At 43.5% G+C, this 24,695-nt stretch overlaps 1 protein-coding gene across 1 annotated transcript in view; it reads left to right on the top strand.

Annotated features, from left to right (window-relative positions):
• Positions 1–2,915: 2,915 nt before the first annotated feature.
• Positions 2,916–24,695, top strand: part of LOC130477494 (small ubiquitin-related modifier 3) — a 99,823-nt gene continuing 78,043 nt past the window's right edge. Inside the window, exon 1 of the mRNA XM_056849474.1 lies at positions 2,916–2,925. The gene's annotated coding sequence lies outside the window, so the exon portion shown is untranslated. The remainder of the gene's footprint in view (positions 2,926–24,695) is intronic.

The raw sequence follows: 24,695 nt of genomic DNA, 5'->3' as shown, positions 1-24,695 counted from the left end.
GAGTGCTTCCCCCTTAAATCCATAACACAAATTCAATTGCTTCCCTGCTTCCAGTTAATTCACTTTCATTTCTCATTCAATTTCATGGGGACCTGCAAACCTTAAGTGGCTGGAATCCCAGGCTGATATTTCCAGGCCAGGCTGTCAGCCTGGGGAAGCTTCTTCAGGTGAGTTTGAGCAGCAGTTATCTGTCTGCTCTGAGATGCTTCAAGACAGAATCCCCTGAAATCTGGCCTCCTGTAACATCCAAGCCTGGAGAATAGTTCTGGGTGTCCAGAAGTCTCTGATTGAGAATGTCTGTTAACATTTTTGCACCTGTTTGATTGTCTTGATTCTCTGCTAAGGAACTCTGGAAACCAAAGGGGATCTTTAACCAAGAAGAAGAAGAGTAGGTTTTTATACCCCAGTTTTCTCTACTTTAAGGAGTCTTAAAGCGGCTGCATTCCCTTCCTCTCCCCACAACAGACACCTTGTGAGGTAGGTGGGACTGAGAGAGTTCTGAAAGAACTGTGACTGGGCCAAAGTCACCCAGCAGGCTTCATGTGGACGAGTGGGGGAATCAAACTCAGTTCTCCAGATTAGAGCCCATTGCTCTTAACCACTACACGAAAAGTCCCTATAAACTTAAAATTTCTAGGGTTTTTTTTGAGGAGAGCCATGATTGGGCCAAAAGAGGTTCCCAAAGAAGTTTACATTCATAGTAGTTTACATTCATAGTCCACAGTGCTTTTAAAAACTAGGAATTAGGAATTCTGTTTGAGCACTTCTGATCTTTACAGGTACTCTTAGGGGTGCAACTTATGCTCCTCCTTGTTGATTGCTGTAAATCACTGTGAATGGAATCTTTGTATTAGGAAAAGCAATATGGAAATTTAGAAAATAGCCTCACTAGGACATGAAGTCTGATAATGTTATTTAAAGACAGTTCCTGGGCCCCTTTTAGGTAAAATAGGCAACTGAAATTGATAAAGAGAAATGTGAAAGTCCTTTGTTTATGTTCTTTAGGAATCCACACCCAATCCCAGTGAAAGAACAGCAGAGCTTTATCTTTATCATCAGTCCACTTCACATTAATGCCTTCTTGAGGTATCTATAACACATACCGTATATACTCGGGTATAAGCCGACCCGAGTATAAGCCGACCCCCCCCAAATTTGAGGCCAGAAAAGAGAATTTCTTATTGACCCGCGTATAAGCCGAGGGTCAATAATAAATTCCCTTTACCGGTAATGCTGCGCTCTAAAATGACAGCTGCCATTGACCTGGTGATTACAAAGTTCACTGTAGATCTCAGGCCTGCGTACAAGTGCAGTCATATACTTTCCCTCAACCTGCATGTCTTCAACTGAAATAACAGTGACTTGCATCACAAGGAGATTGGGATGACAATTAAGATGTAGACTGCAAATTAATGTTTTGCAAACAAAAAGCACAACATAAATGACAGACAGTATACGTTGCCGAATTAAACCCCAGAAAATGTACTGAAGGTGTGTTGAAGTAATTGCATTTCTGAAATAAAGAAGGCCAGGTCCTGGTTGTTCCTCCCTTACTCATGATGGAAACTTCACAACAGCAGATAAGTTTGCAGAAAACCATTGTGATGTAGTAGTTAAGAGTGTTGGACTAAGACTGGAGAGACACAGGTTCCTATTCCCCAATCAGCTATGAAGCTCACTGGGTGACTTTGGGTCAATCACACTCTCTGAGCTTAACCTCCTTCATAAATTTCTTGTGCCAATAAAATGGGGGAGGGTAGAACCATGCAAATCTATCTAAACTCTTTGGAAGATACGCAGCATAAAGATGTAGGCATAGGTAGGTAGTGGGGCTGTGCATATCGGTAAACCCAAATCAAAAATAAACCCAAAATTAGCAGTTTCGGCAATATTTGGGTTTATTTTCGGCCAAATGCCAAAACTTGCGAATCTGCCCGAAGCCAGATAGGTGATTCCTGAAAAGCTGAATAAATAAATATTCTGCTTTTTCAGGTTTTGGCTATTCACCTTTGCTCAGATGCATGGCTCTGTGCCTTCTCCCATTTTTCTATCTTTGACTGGTTTTGTTGGGATCCCATAGTTGGGACCCTTTTGAGGTAGGGGTTGTGTTATCTGAACCAACTTGGTCAGACCAAACTATCCATCACCCTTCAGTGGAGTAATCTGGATAGCAGAAGAGTCATTTAAAAGACGGGGCTCACCCAGTCCTGTCCAGAGGGATATACCCTCCAACTAAAAGCACCAGCTTCAACAACTGCTGATCTGGCTTCTGAAGAAGACTCCCTCACCTGCATGTATGAGTAATCTGCTTCAGAAGAGTTGCCTTGGTTGTGACTTCAGCTGGCTCTGATATCACACACACACATCCGCTATCAACCCCAACTGAAGTGCTGGTACAACATTGTCTCTTTTCTTAATCCAGGATAGGCTACTTTCGTATACAATTCTGCTAACACCTTACACCACAACTGGGGCTGAGTTCCAGTCATTGATCAGGAGAACCAAGCTACCCTGGGTCATCCCACAGCACATTATGGCAATCCTTCCATCACAGCCTTCCTCCTGTGTTCTCATCTCTGTCAAGTTCCTTCAAAAAACAAGAAAGGCTTCTGACCATTTCCTTCCATGCCAAAGGTTGAATTTTCCAAAGGAACAAAACAAACCACAGCAAACAAATATGCCAAAATAGATAAAAAAAGCTTTTCCCTTCTTTCCATGACGTGCTTGCTTTAATGTTGAGAGGCGACACTATTTCAGGCATGCTGTATTATTTATATCTAATCATATTGCACTATATTCATTTTAGAAGGACATATATCCAGTTGGCTGACTTCAAAAAGCTTGGGAAAGACAATTAGAGTTTAAACTGAAGAGAGGTGGATGGGGAAGAATCTCCCCCCTGTCTATTACACACAGAGAGACCTTTCCTGTTATATGTATCAGGTTAAAGTTTTTCGCAGATATTTTCCATCCCCTTGCTCCTGACTCACCTTGTTCTTTGCTTAGAAACTAGGGGAAATAAAAATGATGTGAACACACAGAAGAATACCAGAAATATTTAGAAAAATAATTTTTCACTATAAACTGATAAGGAAAAATTGCAAGTTTGAGAAAACCTGTGTGTATGGGGAAACAGCTCTAGTTTAAGAGCACACGCATGTATTAATTTCCATGATATTCCTCTGTTCAAATTGTTTTCTTTTCCATTTGCACAATAACATCAGTGCCGGTCTTAGGTATTAGTCCTGAACCCAAAAGATATATTGTAGTCCCCCCAACCCCTGTGGTTCTGCCATCAACGGTCTTTTAGGCATGGCTGTTTCACTCGCAGTCACTTCTCCCATGACTTCAGGGCTTTGTGTTGATTATGCATGCCGTTTCTGACCTCGCTCTCCTCCTGCACTTCCCTGCGTTTTGTACATGTTTTCAGAGACCTGTTTTATCTCAACTTTGAAAACGTGGATGAAACATGCCAATACAATCACTGAATGGCGACAGTGATAGTTCTGATGTCATTAATAATGTGCTTCTGTTTGTGATAAAAAACCTCATCTGGATTCAGAAATCACTCCTTCTGTGCCTTTTTCTCTATTTCATAAAAAGCCATGTTGCAAGAGCTGTGGAATTTTCCAATTACTATTAGCTGGGAATTCCTGGGAATTATTCCTTCCTGGGAATAATTAATAGTTCCCTTTGACATTTAAGTACTGTTAAGCACTGAGCCATTATTTTGTTGGCCAGCAGACAGCAGTGCTTGGGGGAAAACATAGTCCCATCCCTGTTGAGAATTTACAGATGTCTCCTATAGTTGTCTCCTATAGTAGGTATGTTCAGTCCATCTCCAACAGTGAGGACATTAGAATAACAAAGGACTCCAGTTGGCCATGGGCTTAGAGGAAACTCTTCCTCCTACCTATGCAGTACATTTACTTACAACACCAGGAAGGATCTTCGAGCTCAGCACTCCAGAACGGTGTTCATCTTACCTTACTATATGGAAAGGGGGAATTTAGGACTCCCTGTGTCCTTTGTCTAATGGATGATTGGGGCAGTTGGGGAGGAGATGCCCACTGGCTGAAATATCACATCTTGGAACTATGGACTGCTAGACCAATAAAGGAATCAGTCAACTGTGAGCATAAGTAAGGTCAAAGGGCAGTAAAAGTAAATTTGGCCAGATAATTTCTTTAAGCTTCCTTTTGCTTCATTGCCTAGACCAGTGGTTCCCAGACCTTTTCAGGCTACCTCCTTGGTTCCATAAACTCATCCCCAGTGGGCACCCCCATCTATAAAAAGCATTATTTAGAATAGTGGTCTGCACAGCCCACTAAAGAACATAATAGCAATAAAATTCAAAACAGTAACAATTAATTGTACATTTATTCAAAATCCAAATAAAACATTAGTTTAATTTATTCAACAAAATTGATGAACCTGATCCAGTGATACCAGCTTTTCTTGGTCTGATAGTCATTTATCAAGAATCATAGATACCACATTTAGTAACTACTTCACCGTTCAGTAAATTCTTAATGCAATGGATGAGCTTGATGAAGTAATACCAGTTTCCCAATGTCTGGTTTAAAGTCACTTAGCAGGAGTCTTAAATCACCACATTTAGTAATCTGGAGTCAATGTCTTTGCTTGAAGAGAAGTTGGATGACCCCACTAAAACCATGTCCCCTCAAATATTATGTTGGAAATGCAACAAGGAGCTCCTTAAACACTGTCCATAGTGCAGGATAGTGATCAGAAATTTTCTTCTGTTACCAAAACTCTTGGTACAATTAAACTTTGGCTCCAGCTCAGTCATTTTGTAACTCAATTAGTTCTTCCTCCACTACCCCAACTTCCTCAGTATCTGAAAATGGATTTATCACCCAATCTGGAATTTCTATCAAAAAACGATCCTCATGACAGCCTATACTGTGTTTGAATAGAGCTAACTTTGAAACAAACTTAGAGACAACAATTTGATTTTAAGATTGATCTCATTTCATTGCAACTGCAAATGTATTTCATTTAACTTTGAAAATAGTTCTGATAAATGAGTTTCAGAGGGTAGCTGTGTTGGTCGGCAGTAGAACAGCTAGATTCAAGTCCAGTAGCACCTTAGAAACTAAAAATATTTTTGGGATATGAACTTTCAAGAGGCAAAACTCCCTACCTGACGAAGGGAGGTTTGACTCTTGAAACCGCAAAACCGGAAAATCTTGTTGGTCTCTATGGCGCTCCTGGACTTGAAGCTAGCTGATAAACAAGCAACGTTATGACGGATCTCTTTGAGTTCATCACTGGCCAAAGCATTTGTGTCTTCAAATAAATGCCTGTTCGACTGATTCAGCAATCAGCTATCTGGCTTCAGCTTTATTCCCAGGTTTTGGTATTCGGTAAAATAAAAAACCAAATTCTTGTCGAAGGCTTTCACGGTCAGAGTTCATTGGTTCTTGTAGGTTATTAGCACATTACTTTTGCAGGACAGTACTCAGCTCAAACCCAACCCCTTTCTGACTATATATTACTCTTCCTACACACTTGACACTGAGAGACACTGTCCTTCAGTGTTACTACTCTGAAGATGCCTGCCACAGTTGCTGGCGAAACGGTTACACAGCCCGGATAACCTACAAGAACCAAAAAACCAAATATTGCCAAAATGGCTAATTTCGAGTTTATTTTTGGTTCGGGTTTATCAATATGCACAACCCTAGCCTTTACAATTTGATGAAAACACAGTGCTAGATAACGGGATAGTTTACAACAGCTGCAGCCTTCTTCTGCCCCTGTAATCAATGGCATAAACCCTGCTAGTGCCTAGGGACGGATCAGTAGCTGGTACACCAAGACATTCCTTCCTGGTTAGCTGTTCATCATTCAGTACAATTATCATTCATATATACTCGTTTGAGCCATTTTTACTTCAAAGTATTAATGTTTGGCTTGCCAAGTAATAAGGTGCCCATTGTGGATAGCATGACGATGTATTTCCAGGTGCCCACTTGCTTCTTGAGGATACAGTCCACTGAAATGAAAAAAATAACAGGGAACTTCAGAACATTCCCTATCAGCTGATTAAGTAGCAAGGAGCTGAACCCTGTCCCCAATGACAGTCATTTGGTGATTTACACCCCCTCCAAATTTTCTGATAGTGCCTCTATCCTTCCTCAAAATTTCAAAAGTGCCTTAAAGACTCAAAAAGGTTGCAGAGCCCTGATCTAGTTAATCATCTTGTTTTCCATAATGGCCAACCAGATGCCTCAGAAGTCCCCAAGCAGGTAAGGTAACAGAGGCAACAGCTGGAGATGGTGTCCGACTGCTACACTGCCCCTGAACACTGAAGTTCCATTTATCCATCACAGCTAATAGGCACTTTTGAAGTACAAGCCATATTGAAAAGGCTGTCTTTGGCTTCTAAGATACTTTGCTGGGTCTCTTACAATATCCCTGGTATTCTAGATCTGTCATGACCAGCCAGCCAAGTATTTAATAACTTCCTCAACCAAGTTGGAATGGCGAATCTTCAGTACTGGGCTGTTCCCCATCAACAAATGTTACCACTTTCAGTTGAATCGCTGATCTAGTCTGTAGGGTTGTCATCTCCAGATTGAAAAATTCCTGGAGACTTGGGAGGGGGGATTCTGGGGAGGGCATGGTTTAGGGAGGGGAGGGACATCCTTGGGGTATAATTCCATAGAGTTCACCCTCCAAAGTAGCCATTTTCTCCAGGAAAATTGATCTCTGTAGTCTGGAGATCAATTGTAATTATGGGAGGTCTCCAGGCCCCATCTGGATCTTGGCAACCATGCAGAATTCACTTTCTGGAGGAGATGTCAGGAGAAAAGGAGAGAAGGCAAGTATTTATGACACCTCCAGCAATTCATTTTGCAGTCCTGTCCAAAGAACAAAAACAAAACCCAATCATGTTTTTTCTGAAGAAGGATATTCTTCATAAATCCAGCCTTCTGTTATTATTCATGGTTTTCTGGTGCCCCTGAGATATTCAGTGACATTGTTGGTCACGATTTTTAGGCAGGGTGGCAAGAATCGGAAAGCTCTAATGTTCCCGAAATAATTGCCTGAGTAGGACACCTGCTGTGGATTTAATGGCCACTTCAGCTACACCTACTGTACAGCTGGGCTTAAGCTCAGTGCCTAAAAGCTACTTATGTGCAAGAAATAACTAACAGACAGTGATTGGCAAGTAGCAACTGGCACACAAGCCTTTCTCCTTGCCTCCTCCCTGCTGTAACGCCTTTGAACATGAGGGCATTGTGCCAGAGTGGAGTTTGCATTGTTGGTTTCAATTGTGCTCTCCCCAGCCTCTTTATATTTTGGGATTCTAGTATTGTTAGATGGAAGTGAGATCAGAATTTAGGTAATAAGGAGGAAGCTAGTTGAATTAGACTCCTCTGGCGCTGCAGGGCACATGTGGACAAATCCTCCTCCTAGTTCCAGATGGTTGACTTGAAGTAGGGCTTAATTTGAACTGGGAAAAAGCAGGGGTCAACTCCAGAAGCTGCATCTAGGGGTCAGGGGTCAGCCTTGAGACATACGATGTAATAATCATGAAGAGTGCCTCTAAGCATGTGAAGACTGTGTCCCCCTGAGTGGCCACGATGGCTACCAAATAGCTGGCAACTCTTTTCAAAGTCATTGCTAACCCAAAACCTAGAAACATCCAGTGAAGCAATTGATAAGTGCACCTGTGGCCTTAGTATGGCATGTAAGGTGGCATCAGAATCTCTGATAGGGAAAGCAGTTCACACACTATTGACAAATTGCTGCCTGCCTGGAAAAGAGGTTTGCTTTGTTAGATTTGTGAAAGCAACATTTGTAGTTCTCTGCTTGTTGTAATCTGCATTCATTGCACCAGCTGGAAATTTAATTAACTAAGGAAAGACTGTGTCAGCTTTGCTAGGAAACTTTGCTAGGAAGCCTTTATATTTGGGGCAATGGTATTTTAGGGGCATCAGTGAAGCAGTGTGAAAGGCAACATTAAAACACAAAAGATGTTGAATCTAGGCAAAGCCTGTGCTGGAAATCCAAATGATAGCCTTCTCCCCACAAATGAGCATAGGGAGGGATTCATCTGGAAGTTCTCTTGCACAAGCCCCACTGGAGGGAAAAAAAAACTATTGCTCCGGACAAATCCCATGCTATTGCTCAGTTCTTTTTTATTTCAACAGTGTTTGTGTGCAAGAGCTTCCCTGTGAATTGAACCTTTGAAGCATATGAACATATGAGGTGTGCTATATTAAGGATTGTCTATTCTGGCAGCAACCATCCAGGGTCTTGGCCAGAAACGGGTCTTGGAACCAGACTTGATGTTTCTGTGGGCACAAAGATTTCCACCTACAGAGAGCAATCCCCGCCCATGGCAGCCTGAAGTCCCCCCACAAATCCTGTTCCTGAGGGAGTGGAGACTGTCAGTCTGGATCCAACCTCTTAAGTTTTGGAGACTCCGGCATCTGAACTGTGTACATCAGGGGATCTGAGATGACTCAGCTGAGTGAACTGGCATGGACTGGATGTGCTCTGGCCTTAGCATTTTCCTCAGGCATTATAAAGCCTTTTGATTGACCTGACCTAGAATGAAGACTAAAGTTCCTTTCAGGCACTGTGTTTCTGGCGCTCCTGCCTTGCATACTGGGATAACATGCTACGACGGATCCTCTTGGAACACACAATCGTTTTGTTTGCAAAGGGTAACACATGTATTTTGCAACTTTGGTACATGCAAATGCTTATCCTAAAAAAAAAATCTGCATTTCATGTTGCGTGTACCGTGGCTACAAAATAACACACTGCCCTTTGTCAGACAAAATGACAATTGTGCATATTGAAAGGATCATGCGTAGCTCACTTTCCTGGTGGGAGAGATAACAGTGCCAGAAATATAACACTCGGAAAGGGCTTTGGAATGTGGTCTTCACCAAGTCAACAGAACAGTAGCTTTTGTCTCATTTTCCTCAGACCTCAACTCAAACAACCATCAACTCCCAGCCTTCATGGCCTAGGACCCACATTGCTTTCCCCCTATGATCCCAGACGCCCCAGGGTCACCAACCTCCAGGTGGCACCTGCTTTTACAACTGATCTCCAAATGACCAAGGTCAGTTCCCCTGGAGAAAATGGATACTTTGGAGAGTGGACTCTATGGCAATAAATCCTGCTGAGGTCCCTCCTCTCCCCAAACCCTCCCCTCCTGAGGCTCCACCCCCAAAATCTCCAGGTATTTCCCAACCCAGAGCTGGCCTATCTAAGGTCATCAGGCATCTTAGTTTTGGCTTACTTTTTCTATTCTGGAGGCCCACTCTTCTGCAGCCCATGTAAAGTCATTTTCAGTTGCTGTACCTACATTTGGAATAGCCTGATGAAGTGGTACGGAAAAATCCCATACTCTGTCTCTTTCATAAAACATGTAAAGTGGAGGAGGAGGGGCTGTGGCTCAGTGGTAGAGTATCTGCTTGGCATGTAGAAGGCCCCAGGTTCAATCCCCAGCTTCTCCAGTTAAAGGGACTAGGCAAGTAGGTTATGTGAAAGACCTCTGCCTGAGACCGTGGAGAGCTGCTGCCAGTCTGAGTAGACAATATTGACTTTGATGGACCAAGGATCTGATTCAGTATAAGGCAGCTTCAAGTGTGTTCATGTGAATTATATCAACATGCACATGATTGAAGTAACTAATGAACGTGGTGATATTTGTTTCAGGAGTAGCAGTTTTAACTTGATTTATGTGTTTCAATTATTTTTTGTAATGTATATGTTTATATTTTGTGAGCCACCTTGGGTGTTGTGGAAAGACCGGATACAAATATTTTGAATAAATAAAATAACTGACCTAAAACCACTATGTTGCAGAACACACCTCCCAGTCTAGATCTGGCCTTGAGTTTGAATTATGCAGCATAGCAAAAAAAAAAAAAAAGGCCTTAAATTGGTTTCCCCCACCCCCTCAGCCTGACAACGGGGAAGAGAGATTCACCTCCCACTTCAGCTTAACTCCTCTCAGGTGTGGGATGGATTATGGTGACAGCTGGACATCACAAATCTTGAACATACAAAGCTGCTATATACTAAGTGAAACCATTGGTTCATCTAATTTAGTCTTGTCTGTTCTGATTAACAGCAGTTCTCAGGGCCTCTGGGAGAGCAAGGTCTTTCCCAATATCCACTACTAAAGATTATTTATCCAGAGTTGCTAGGGAGCAAAGAAAGGTAGCCAGCCGAGAATGAATCAGCTATCAGATTTTGTTCCAGACTTTGATCGTTTATGTAACTCTGTGAGAAAATTTTTTATCATCCCCTCCTTAAATGTTGAGACCACTCCAATGCCAACTTCAGCCAAACTGAAGCCAGATGTGGAAAAATGGTCTCAGCAGCTCTCCTGCTCCAGGGATCTGCTTAAGGAATGTAAGATTTTACATTTTGATTGGCTTTTAGTGTCTATGACAAAGTCAGTAAGGAGGTGCAATGGGTGTTAGGTCAGCTTTAGTAGTGGCCATTTACCTATGGGATATTTTTAACAAGCAAAAAATTGGCCAGTCAGCCCTGAAGCCTCATTAATCAATGGCTGGGTATCTGTTTTTAGTCTTCATAATACAAAACAAAAATGACAACATGGTAACCTCTAGAGAAAGTACACACTATTGGTCCATCTAGCCTGGTGTTGGCTGTTCTGACTGCAGAATTTCTGGCAGAGGTCTATCCGAGTTCTTCTACCCAAGATCTTTTCTCGATGCTGGGAACTGAACATGCAACCTTATGGATACGAGCCATGGACCACTGATCTATGGACCCTCCACCTTAATCTATCTGATTCTAAGCATCAAATTTCCAAGAGACTAGTAGCACCTCCAGAAATGTACTGCCAACCACCAAATTAGCAGTAGTTTTTGTTTTGCAGAATTCAAAGCTGGAAGATAGGATACTTCCCTAAGAAGAGTTATCCCAGATTTATCCCATGGACGCCAATGGATTTAAAAGGGTATAACTCTGTTCAGGATTGCATGGTTAGAACCGTGACTGTATACAAGAGAGCTGCTCTGTTTTGAACACTGTTTTTGCACTGGATTTCTGCTCATTTAAAGAACTGTAGAACTTCTGCTTCCTTTGCAAAAAGATATACCACAGACTGAAGAACTGATGTGATATGCTCCAAGGAGGCCATGACTTAGAATCTGAGAAAAATAGGGATTAATGAGGCCACACATTTCTTTCCCTGGCTGTGAAACATGACAAAGAGGCTCTGCTGAGCAGCTGGTTAACTCATAAAATTGCTAATTTAGTTACAGTGGGATTTTCAAAGTCTACTTCCTATGACAGAGACCAGCATGGAATCTCTTGCAAAGATAACCAGATATGACTCTTATCTGTTCTTTATAACACACTTTTCAGTTATATTGAGGATTAAGCACTGGGCAAACTAGGTCAAACGAACTGCATGGAGATCTATTAGGTATTCGGCACAAGGTTGTTGTTTTTTAATTTACACCGCAGGGTCGGCCCTGGTTAGTATTTGGATGGGAGACCACCAAGGAAGTCCAGGGTTGCTGTGCAGAGGAAGGCACTGGCAAACCACCTCTGTTAGTCTCTTGCCATGAAAACCCCCAACAGGGGTCGCCATAAGTCGGCTGCGACTTGACGGCACTTTACACACACACACATCTGGATTATATTGGTTCATTTTACATTGATCTTAGGGGTGTGCAAGATGAAAAAGTTGAAGTTAGATTTGGACAGTTTAGTCCATAATGATCAACACAAGCATTTGCCCGTGTCCATGTCAAGAGACTTTGATGAAATAATGAACAGGAAGTGTAAAGTCACTGTCCTAGAACCAAACTAGAGTTCATGGTGTCCCTGGACCTGACCTATAGATGCTGCAGCCATTTTACAACCTGATGAAACAGTTTAAAAATGCTGCAAGAGCCTGATCCCGATGGGCCCCCTGGCACAGTGGGATGAGGTGCTGGTGTTCCCCTTGACTTTTCCAGTGCTGAAGTGGTGCCCCCCACCATGGGCAAAGGGAAATCGTGTTGCCACTCCAGCTTAGAAAGGGTCGATCAATTTTCAAAGCCTTGCCCAAGCCTCTAAGATGGTTCAATAATAGGTGGAAAGAAGAAATGCGGAGCAGAAAAATTGTCTTGTTTGATAGAGGCTCTAGATGTTGCCCTTTTCTGCTTCAGCCCACCCCACCCAAAAACTGTACACAGTGAGGTATCATAATATGCTACAAGACTGGGAGATTCTTGACTCATCCAAAACAGAAATAATTCAGATTCAGAGCAAGTATAATATTTATGAATGGGTGTTGTTTGGATTTATCTTTATTAGTAAATTACTGATTGCATCCCGTTAATGGGTATTTGGTTATTATGGGTATTATATTTCTAAACCACTATTATTTACTTTTTCAGAGCAATTACACATCTCCCCGTTTAACCAATATGGGCATTCAATGCAGCTCACAAAGCTCTAAAACAGCTTAAAACAAAGAAAGAAACAAAAATCACCAAGAAACCTAACATAAAAAGAAAATAATACTGGGACTTTCAAAAACCTGAAGCTGCTTCTCATTCTGTTTGAGGTGCTGGAGAACCAAAGCTGACTCACTCTCCAGCCTTGTGCTCCCAAAGCCCTGTTACTGCTGTGGCTGCTGTCTCTAATCTAGGGTTGCCAGGTCCCTCTTCACCACTGGTGGGAGATTTTTGGGGCGGAGCCTGAGGAGGGCGGGGTTTGGGGAGGGGAGGGACTTCAATGCCATAGAGTTCAACTGACAAAGCGGACATTTTTCTCCAGGTGAACTGATCTCTATTGGCGGGAGATCAGTTGTATTAGCAGGAGATCTCCTGCCACCACTACCTGGCAGTTGGCAACCCTACTCTAATTACTAACCACTAAATCTTTTGTTACTTTTAGGGCTCCTCAATATTGGCATGTTTTTGCATGCCCTCTAGCTAACAATTCTTTGTGCAAGCAAGTGACACAGTCCAAACGGAATCCTGTTAGAATTACCAACCTCATGGTGGGGCCTAAAGTTCTCTCACTATTACAACGGATCTCCAGACTACAGAAATCAATTTCCCTGGAGGAAACAGCAGCTTCAGAGAGTTTGAAGTATACATTAGAGTTGAGGAGAAATGAGACTCCTACAGTGACATCACATCTCTGCTGAGCTCCCTCCCCTCCTCAAATCCCACTTTCCCCAGGCAACACCTTTAAATCTCCACAATTTCTCAAGCTAGAGCTGGCAACTCTATAGCTTGTAAACTGACACTTTTATAATGCTGTTCTTCTAGACTTTTTTCATTAAAGAGGTGCAAACCTTCCCATAATTCCCTCTCTCTAGTCATTAGCTTTGCTCATGCTTCTCCTTTATAGGACCCATGGGCTTTGCATCCTTTTACTACAGACACCTTGCTAATTGATTCCTGTAGAAGTCAAATCAGGCTAAATCCAGTATCTCGGTACACTCACTTTGGGGGGGAAGGTGCTCATTGCATCCAATTAGTCTCAGAACAACTATATAGGGGAAACTGCAAAAATACAGCAGTAGGAAAAAGACCACAATTTCAGGAGGAAGGTACACATACGTACAGGAGATACACAAAGATAGTTGAAAACAGAACAGAAATGAAGGCAGAGTACTGGTTTTGGACTCCCCCAAGTACTCCTGTTACAGAAAGAAACCAGGTGGGTTTCCCTGTTCTGATGCCTGGGTGGTCTAGCTTTTCAGAGATTTATACCTTAGTCACCAGTGGAATTTGGGAAGTAGTTAATAATGTATATCCAAAGTTGGATAACTTGCTTTGTTGCTTTCTCAGTCAGGCCATCTGAGAGCATTTGGAAATTTAAGCATAGCTACAAAAGCAGAGCATGAAAGGAAAGTTATTAAGAGGAGATTTATTTTTGCTCCAACTCACAGGGGTATTCTTCACGGAGATTTGCTGCTGTTTCGATGCTGATTTGCATCGGAGTCAAATTTTGGTTATTCACTGCAGATCCGTGGTTTCCCCCCCCTTAGCAAAATAAGCTGGGTTAAAAGAGAGGAAATCCAAACCACTTTTGAAACGATCTTTCCTGTGGACACGTGTTTTCTTGCGCGGATGCCCATGAAAAAATGTTTGCTTTGCTCCCCGGGATGTCTCCTTTCTCCTCCCCCAAGAACGGTGATTGGCTGGGGGAGTTTTGCGCTCGAACAAGAATACCGCCCCTTTGGCTGCCTGCCTGCCTGCCTAGAATCCTGGCACTTCTCTCCCTCCGTCCCCGCACGCCTTCCCCGCCCCTCGCCCGGGATGGGTCTTGGAGCTGGGCCCACACCTCCAAGCCCAGGGGGAAGTTGGACGGACGGCTCCAGGGGGAGACTGGCGGGGCCACGCCATGTGCTCCTCATGCGCTGGGGGTGGTGGTGGTGGCAGCTCAGTCTAGGGCAGTGGGGGGGATCTTCAAGAGAAGGGGTTGTTGGCCCTTCTGCCCCAAAGGGGAGGGGGGATTTTTGAGAAATCGGATGGGGAAAATGTGCATCCTGAGAGCGGAAAACCCAAGTCAAAACTCCCACCCATCACTTTTCTGAAGAGGGGCGGCCAGCCTCCTCTTATCTCCCTCCTCTCTCTCGATGCACTGTGGCCGGATCATGGCCAGCTCGCAATCCAGGGGCCTTCTTTCCTCTCCCCCCCTCGCCATGCACACTGGCTGGATCGGGGCTGGCATGCAAGCTAGGAGCCCTCCTGTCTTTCACGATGCAATGTGGCTGGATCATGGCCAGCGCGCAATCCAGGGACCTTCTTTCCTCTCCCCCCACCCCCCATTCCCACTTTCAGCTAAACACTTCTCTGGGCACATGGATTCCCTGCTGCCGCCCCCCCCAATCCTGTCTATCATTAAAGGGCAATGGGTTCCACACCTATAGAAAATAGAGGGAAGCTTTGAGGAAAGCACTGCCTCCCCCAATTTGGAATCTGACTGTTCCCAAAGCAGAACAGAGCGAGGGTGGAAGAAAAATGGAGGAGACCAGAGGGACTGGTGCTTGTTTTTTGTGCTGGGGCTGGTGAACCGCACGAGGTATTCTGCTGGGCGGAGTTGGGGCGGAGCTGGGGGCAGGCATAAACAATGAGCCTGTTGGAAGGGGAGGGCTCCTGCAAAAGGGACAGACCAAACCGTTATCAAATACAGCGTGCTTTGTTCCCATGAAAAACCAAAACTACAGATAATTGATGGGGATAAATCGCGGCCATGAAAAAAACATTTAAATCGTGTTTTTCTTTAGTCCGTGGCAAAACAGAAGCAAAATCTACCGTGAAGAATGCCCCACAGCCCATTTGGAACCTTATAGAATCTGTCCAGATACCAAAAAGTCAACCCAATGATTTGGAGACAGGGTTGGCTCATGGTTAGTAAAAGCCACCTAATTCCATCAGAAATTCTTTCCGCTTTTAATGCCACCAAGTTGCCCATAGAAGCTAGATGATTTGCTCAGCTAAAGGAGCTGCTGATAGCACAGACCAAATAGTCTTGAGAGAAGTGCCAGGCCATACGCATTTGATTGTTTGTTAATTTGCCTGACTCATCCGATGTGAATTTAATCTGAACAGAAAAACGGAGTCTTCTCTTATCCTTCACTGAGCACATAAAGACTGCAAGGAGTGGGGTGTTGGGCCCCCTTTCTTCCCAAGCCATCTTTCCTTCTTCGGGCTGCTGGCCTGATAAGGCAGCAATGGGAGCCCACAATGAAGGCAAAGAACAGTGAGATGGGGTTAGCGGCTCGACCTCTTTTAATAAGATCCATCTGTTTAGAATGAATAGGAATTGGCAGGATCCCTCCTGGCCTGATGGCCAACTCCGCTGTCAGACATTTAAACTGAATAATCATAACTTGGGTTCTAAATTGGCACAAGGCATCAGGGACTTCTCTGGCTCAGATAACAAGCCCAACACCACAGCTGAGTCACAGGTGCAAAATGCTCTCATGCATCTCTGAACTGATTCCTATAATCCATCCTTCCTGGGGCTGCCGTTGCTGTCTAGGGTGGCTACATGCCATTGCCTTGTCTCTCTGAGTAGTAAGTCAGGTATTTCACATTCAAAATTAATGCTATGATGTTCTAGGCTGCCTGTTATGTGAGCAGTTTCCTCTCCTGGGTGAGCACTGCTTGCTATAATAAGGGCAGTTTCATAGGCTACAACTGCTTCACACAGAATTCTAAAACACCATGGAATACGGACATCTGTCACTCATGTATGTAGCATTCGTGCCACAGAACTGTGATTCTGTGCATCTGCCATGTGAAGGTTGCAATAGCTACTTGGTAGCTTATTTGTATGAATGAATGAACACAGCTGCCCCCAACCTATAAGATCTCTCATAAGAACATACTTTTAACCTGTCTTGATAGGGGACTTTTTTACAGCAACCTTGAGTGCACCAGGCCTTGTTTATATGTGAAAATCTGGAATTATATTTTTAATATTTTTCTTTAGTAATAATACAATTATCAGGGTTGGCATCCTCCAGGTATTAGCTGGAGATCTGCTATTCCAACTGATCTCCAGCCAATAGAGATCAGCTCACCTGGAGAAAATGGCCACTTTGGCAATTGGTCTCTATGGCATTGAAGTCCCTCCCCAAACCCCTCCCTTCTCAGGCTCTGCCCCAAAATCTCCCACCAGTGGCAAAGAGGGACCTTTCAACCCTAACAATTATTAACATTTATTATTAGAAGCCACTGAATGAAGTATGGTTTGAATATGATTTGTATTTGAAGCTATGGAGTATACAATTGTGGCATCATCATTAGAGTAATGATTTCAAAATATTTGGGAAGGATGTCAATAACTGATCTATCTCTCTTTTCTACAAGTTTTCAACACATTAGAGGAAAACGCATATTTCTCTTTTTATTCAGTCTTCACACAATACAAACAACAGAGTAAATCATGATGATGGCTACAATCAGCAAACGTTCTTTGGTGTATGTCTACAGATACTTTGTGGTTATATTCATCTTTGCCATTGCTTACAATATCCAGACTTGAGCAAGTCATTCCTTCCTGTTTTAAACCCGTATGCCTCGATCCATTAGTATGCACTGACATACTAGGACATGGAGAGGACAGGAGAGGAGAGGAGAATGGATTGACTCAGTTTAGTCCCATCCTTCCCCAGAAGGTCCAGTGCTATTTCCAGTGGTATGCGTGATGGTATGTATGTGTATGTGTACAATCCTGGTTCCAGGATGTGCTATGTCACTTCCGGTTTAACCCGGAAGTGATGGGGTCGCGCTAGCAATCCCGGACAAAAACTCTATGGTTTCCATAGAGTTTTGGCCGGGATTGCTAGAGCGTCCGCATCACTTCCGGGTTTACCCAAAAGTGATGCGTGCAAAACTGACCGCGTGTGTGCCCGTAGTGCCCGCCAGCCCTCAGCTGGCCAGCGGGCAGCCCAGTGGATGGGCGGTAGTTTACCAGACACCACCAGGCAATTGGTCAAATAAAACAGTAGTAGGCAAAAGTAAACAAGCAAAAATAGCAAAGTGCAATCAATGTATTACACGAGTGTAACAAGATAAACAAGCAAAGCTAAGCAACCGAGGTTACAAAGCAAGTAGGTAGAAACAATAAACTTAATACTAATAAATATGCAAAAGTTCATGTGAAGCATATAGTTGCGTTCTAGTCAATTTCATGTTCTTCGGACAACGGAGGAGTAGGTGGTGGTAACGCGGCTCCGGAAGTATTCCAGCGCTTTCGCTACACAAGGTAGCTTCATCAGCCTAGTCCAAAATTATAAACATGAGAATACAAAAATATATAAAAGACCTCTATAACAAACTACAGACATTTTGAATAAATATTATAACTCACCACGAGGGCTTAATTGTACAATTCCTAGGATAAGTTTGGAGCTCCCGAACGGGCTGCTAGCAAAAAATTCATACGTGGAAAAGACTGTGAAAATAACAGGCTCAAATAGAAGGCTCAAGTAAGAAAACAAAATGGAAACAGCTGTCAAATAGAACTTGACTCTTAAAGGGGAAGTTATATGAAACAGGATAAATCGAATTCTGTATTTAATCCGTTTGGGGTAAGGGTATTAAATAGAAAAATGAAGCGCATTTCGTTTTGTAACAAAATCCTTTGAACATTACTGGTATTATGGGGGTGATCCTTATAAGCCCAAAGAACAAAAATGTTTTCAGAATGTTTCTTTGCCACAAAATGGCTGGTGAGGGGAGCCTCAAAATTGCGTGCCCTGATCCGGGACCTGTGCTCGCCTATACGTAGGCGAACCTGTCTCATTGTGGAACCGATGTAAAGTAAAGAGCATCCACAAGAGACGGTGTATACGACCCGGCTGGTAGAGCAATTAGAAAAATGCTTGAGCTGAAAACGAAAATCAGAAGAAGGAGAATGGAATTCCTTAACCGGTAAAGAGAGGGGACAAACAGAACAACCACTACATTTGAAGTGTCCAACTGTTGTGGGACGTCTACTGGTATTCAAAGAATCAGATCTTATCAGAGTGTCTTTTAACGAGGCAGTGCGACGTAAGCCGAAAGTGGGCGGCTCACTGCATCCCGGAATAGTATTCAACAAATGCCAATGTTTCCTAATGCATTGCTGTATAGCATGGGAATGTTGACTATAGGTTAATGAACAAAAGATTTTATGATTGGCATTTTGAGGATGTTTTTTAAATAAATCTTGACGGTCAATACGGGCAGCACATTGTCTGGCATTATTCAAAACATGCTGGGGGTAGCCTCTATGGGCTAAAGATGTTTCTAATTGATCAGAAGAGTAATGGAAATCTTGTTCAAGGGTGGAGTTTCGCTTCAGTCTAAGCATTTGACTGAATGGGAGACTTGTTTTTAAATGCAAAGGGTGATTGGAAGCAAAGTGTAAACCAGCATTTTTAGCTAAGGATTTTTTGAAGGGTTTTACGGCTAAGGTACGATCCTGTTGAATAAATATGGTAAGGTCAAGGAAAGCAATATGATCAAGATGACACTGTCCAGTAAAAGAAAGGTGTTCATTTAAAGTGTTTATCCAAAGATGGAACTTGGTAAAGGACTCACTGGAGTCAAAAATAAGTAGCAAATCATCCACAAATCTTTTAAAAAACAATAAATGATGTGAAAAAGGATTGTTATTGTAAATGAAAAGTTGTTCAAAATGATTCATATAAAGGTTGGCAATGGATGGGGCGCAAGAAGCGCCCATAGCCACGCCTTTAACCTGAAGAAAAAAATCAGACTCATATCGAAAAAAATTATGATCAAAAATTAGATCCAGAAGTTGTAACAAAAATTGTGTAGGTGGAGTAAGATCATCACGAGAATCTAATAGTTGAGAAATGATGGATCTGGCTTCGTCAAGACAAACGTTTGTATAAAGCGCCGTTACATCAAGGGTAGCTAGGACGGCATTAGGTGGCATAAGGAAGCCCTCGATATATTTAATCAAATCTTGAGAGTCCAAAATGTATGAAGGGGTAAGTGGAACAAATTTTTGCAAAAAAGAATCAATGAATTTAGTGACGGGTTCAATGAGAGAACCACATAGAGAAACGCTGGAATACTTCCGGAGCCGCGTTACCACCACCTACTCCTCCGTTGTCCGAAGAACATGAAATTGACTAGAACGCAACTATATGCTTCACATGAACTTTTGCATATTTATTAGTATTAAGTTTATTGTTTCTACCTACTTGCTTTGTAACCTCGGTTGCTTAGCTTTGCTTGTTTATCTTGTTACACTCGTGTAATACATTGATTGCACTTTGCTAGACCACCAGGCAATTGGCAACCCTACAGTCACCTTTCTGACTACTTTGGGTCTTTGTTTTCATTATGCATGCTGTTACTGACCATCAGAGGTTGCCTCTCTCTCCCCCTGCGTTTCCCTGCATTTTGCCGACGTTTTCAAATCTGAGATAAAACAGGTCCCTGAAGACTCGGGCAAAATGCGTGGAAATGCAGGGGGAGAGCAAGGTGACCTCTGCCGGTTGGAAACGGCATGCATAGTCAACACAAAGACCTGAAGTCATTGGAGGGGTGACAGCAAGGGAAACAGCCATGCATAAAAGGCCTATTCTATCCTGCTGAGGTCTCTCCCCTCCCCAAACCAAACCAAACCAAACCCTGCCCTCCCTAGGTTCCACCCCCAAATCTCCAGCACTTTACCAACTGGGGAAAAAATCTGACAAGCATTATGTTGGGAAGGGTGACAGAAAAGTATGGATTATTGTTGTCTAATGTGTGTGTATAAAGTACAGTCACGTCGCAGCCGACTCATGTGTGTGTGTAAAGTGCCATCAAGTCGCAGCCGACTTATGGCGACCCCTTTTTGGGGTTTTCATGGCAAGAGACTAACAGAGGTGGTTTGCCAGTGCCTTCCTCTGTATAGCAATCCTGGACTTCCTTGGTGGTCTCCCATCCAAATACTAACCAGGGCTGACCCTGGTTAGCTTCTGAGATCTGATGAGATCAGGCTAGCCTGGGCCATCCAGGTCAGGGCTGTTGTCTAATAGTTGTGGCCAATACTGTGATAATGGTGCCAAGGAAATGCAAGCCATTGTTCTAGAAACATATCCCCAGGCATTCTTTGTAGCTTGTTTTCGCCACAACTGGAATCTTGTGTTGGTGCATGCTGCAGACCATTCTGGCCAGGCAAAAGATTTTTTTTTGTAATATTATATCACATTGATTCATTTTTTTCGGGAGTAATAAAATTCTGGGAAGTGGCAGCATTCCGGGTTCTGCTACCACCAGGTCTGAGTCCAGGACTGTCTCACACTCCAACTCCAGGGTTGCTGTTGGTTGGAGAAAGAGAAGGGGGGTTCCTCTTCACCCAATTTCCCCTCTCTGCCATTTACTTACTCCTGGCTGCCTTGGAATGGGTCTGGCTCTTCTTCCCTGGCTGCTCCTCAGCATGTCCTTTAAATGCTTCCCCAAGGGAGGGCCAATCCTGGGCTTGGCCAATTCTCCCTCCCCAATCCAGTCCTGGGCCAATGGAATGGTGAGCTCACTGGCCCTTCCCCTGGACTTCTTTAAATAGCTGGCAGCCCTGCCCAACCTCCTCTAGGAAGGTTAGTGCTGCTGAGAGCTGCCTGTGCTCCTTCAAGCTGGCTGACTCCTGAGTAGGGTTGCCAACCTCCCAGTGGTGGTTGGAGATCCCCTGCTTTTACAACTGACCTCCAGGTGAAAGAAATCAGATCACCTGGAGAAAATGGCTGCTTTGGAAGGTGGACTCAACGGCAGTATACCCCTACCCCCAAAATCTCCAGGTATTTTCCAACCCAGAGCTGGCAACCCTACTCCTGAGTAGACCCTGTCAAGGCCATGCCCTGCTTCAACCTGACAGGCAACTTCCACAACTGCAGGGCTGGCAGTTCCCTGGGGTGGAGGCATTGCCCCCTGACACAGCATTTGCCGAAAGTGACCCTAAAAGCTCTGTCTCAGACATGTTGGAGGAGATGCTGTCAAATCAGTTGTGTTGCAGTTGCCACAACTAGTCAATGCATTAGAGGTGCTTTCTCATGGCAAAAAATATACTTGGGCCATCTTTGTACCAAATTAGGGCCCCCTCAAGGCAGTGTACAGTTTAAAAAAAGATAATACAAATAAATTTTAAAACTACATATTTATAAAGTCACCAATTCAAGATTTGGATTGTGATAGTTGATGGACAGTTAATTGAGTTGTATCAAAGATGCAACTCTTGGTTTAAAAAGCTGAGCGATGCATTTCTCAGTATTAAAATAAGCTTTTCCTTTATTAGCTAAGTTATGGATCCTTTGATCCAGTGTTGAAAGATACAATTAAGTTCCCTTCTTTCAACTTGATGGCCCCAAACACCTTCACTAAACTGGGATTGTTCAATTGCTTAGGCATTTTGGATAGCTGTGGGTTGGCCTCCTCACTTTCAGTGATGCAAATGGAGAAACGTTTCCACAAACTTTGAAACCAAGATTCCTCCAGAACAATATCTTTATTGCTTTACACATATGATGCCAATTTTATTGAATAGCACATCACATAAAATTATGGAAGGCATATTTTCTTCTCACTGGTTTTATACAAAGTAATAAAAGAAACTAAGAAAGCATGGTTTGCTATGATTTTTTTCTTGACCAGAAAAATCGAAATGGAAAAGGGAGTGATTGAAGAAGAAAAGGCAGAGCCAAATGGGAGGTGCCAAGTGGAAGGGGTGTTGTTAGAGAAGAAAGGGGCTGTATTCAAAGGGGAAAGGGCCTTTTGCCCAAGGACCACGCAAACCTGGAACTGGCCCTTGCCATACTCCACTTGATCTCATTCTGTAAGGGATGGGGGCAACTGCTGTGTTCTGCTTTTATTCTGGTTCAGTTTACGCATTTCACAAAAACAACGTTGGACTCATTTAGACCCTGATCAAAATGAATGGGAAAAGTAACGCACAGCATGGCCAGTCTAGTCTATCTGACCTTAATATACTGTAACAGTTCTCACCCTAGCAGATGCTTTATAATGATGCTTCTGTTAAGACAACAAAATGCTCACCTTCCACTCTTGAGGGATTTTTTGGTTCATTTCTCCAGAACGTTTTGAACTGGGTGGGGATGCATTAATAAACTATAATTCTCCCTGCACATATTAACATTTCCAATACTAGTTGGGTTACCAGGTACTCCCTTGCAACAGGCGGAAGGTGGGGGGAACTTACTGGCAGCAGACTGAGGCCTAGGCCTCTGTTGCTGGTGACATGTCGACATGTCATCATGTCACCAACCTTGCGGGGGATGCTCTGGTATTTGGGCAAAAACTCTATGGTAGAATCAATTTTTACCATAGAGATTTTACCCTAATAGCAGAGCATCCACACATTGCCGGCAACATGATTACATCACTTGTGGTGAGCAGTAGAAAAGACATCCATATAGGGTTGCCAGGTCCCTCTTCACCACCGGTGGGAGGTTTTTGGGGTGGAGCCTGAGGAGGGTGGGGTTTGGGGAGGGGAGGGACTTCAATGCCATTGAGTCTAATTGCCAAGGTGGCCATTGTCTCCAGGTGAATTGATCTCTATTGGCTGGAGATCAGTTGTAATAGCAGGAGATCTCCAGCTAGTACCTGGAGATTGGCAAGTTGCCAATGGCAATCCTACATCCTTATGTTGCCGGCAACAGAGGGCTAGGCCTTAGTTTGCTGCTGGCAAGTCCCCCTACTGGCCGGCTGAATGGCATCAGGGGAGGGGCCCCGTGGGGGTCTGGCAATGCTAGATACTAGCCCTGATCTGTTAAGGGAAATCTATTCCATGTAGCTTTTTGCATACATGCACAACTGTTGCAGATGTGGATTTTGGTGCACATGTGCATCTTCAGTGTGATGCTGATATGTGCCCCACTGAACTGACGTTGCTTCTTTTGATGCAGATGAGTGTATACATCACCTCACTGTGCTGTTGTGCACTTGCAAGTATAGCTGGATCAGGGTCACCATAAATATATAGCAGACCTGCGAATCATAAGCCTTAATCACTTTTCAAAGTTTTGATACTGAATTAGAGTCATTGCTGAATCTGGCATGGATCCACTGAAGTGTTTATATGAATTGAAGGATTTCCACCCATGAAGCCTTCCCACTCCCACTGCAGTCCAAAATGTCCCCCCAAATCAAGAGGCATTCTGGGTGGCAGCGGGGTGGGCAAGAAAGCCATGCTCTGCAGGTGGAAATTGGTCAATCTGTAGAAACACTGGAATGGATCCAAGCCTATATCTTGCGTTTCCCCACCCCGCTTATATTTGGTCTAAATGGCTTTAAAAGCCAATTAGTACATTGCTTTCTTCCCAGTGAACTTAGAACTACAACTATGTAGGCTTTGAAATTAATGCTGGGTGCCTCATGAACTGCACGCTGTCTGCCCCTTCATTTGCCCACCATGTCAGATGCACCCTGAGCAGCATTGTTGTCAGCCGGCCAGGTGAACACAGCAGTAACTGTTACTCATAAAACTAAAGGAAGGACAAAAAAACAAAAAACAAAAACCCTTTGCCATATGCTGAGGGATGTCTGTGTAAAAAAGCAATGAATTGGCTGCACACCAAGCGACAAGGTTTCCAAATAGAGTCTGAATCCCAGGGAGAGAAGTTCCAGCTAAATATAGCTATGACAGAGTTCAGAGTTGACTTTTTTTCATCAAGTACACTCAAAATAGCCTGGCAGAAGCAAATTCCTGTGTTACAAATCAAAGTGTGCATCTATGGGAGGGGGGGGATGCTGAGGGGCATTTCCACAGACCCAGAGAAAAACAACAGAACTGCCCATGGACAGACAGGGTGGGGCAGCCTTTTCCTTGTTCATTAGGATAGGATAAGAGGTGGACTGTATGCGGTCTAGAAATCATGGCCAGTCTTTGCACATTGTTCTGTGAACAAGAGACTTCAGGGAGCTGAAGACTATAGAACTTGTCCCAATTGCCTCACAAGGAAGGGAGGCCAAAAAAAGCACCTCTAGTGGAACTGATAGGCTGCAGGTGTACAGTCAGCAAAAGAACTCGGCTTTTTCATGCAAGAAAGGATTCATTCGCCGAACACATTGCCTTGGGGAATCTGTGAAGGTCATCCCTATAAGTGATGTAGAAAACAACAAGAGAGGAAGCAAATGTAAGGACATGAGCATCATTAAGGATTGTTAGGTAATGTGATTTCGCCATCACAGTGT

The sequence above is a fragment of the Euleptes europaea genome, chromosome 5 (assembly GCF_029931775.1).
Source record: "Euleptes europaea isolate rEulEur1 chromosome 5, rEulEur1.hap1, whole genome shotgun sequence".
Lineage (NCBI taxonomy): Eukaryota > Metazoa > Chordata > Lepidosauria > Squamata > Sphaerodactylidae > Euleptes > Euleptes europaea.
Note: the sequence above shows the minus strand (reverse complement) of the source record. Positions and strands in the feature narration are given on the sequence as shown.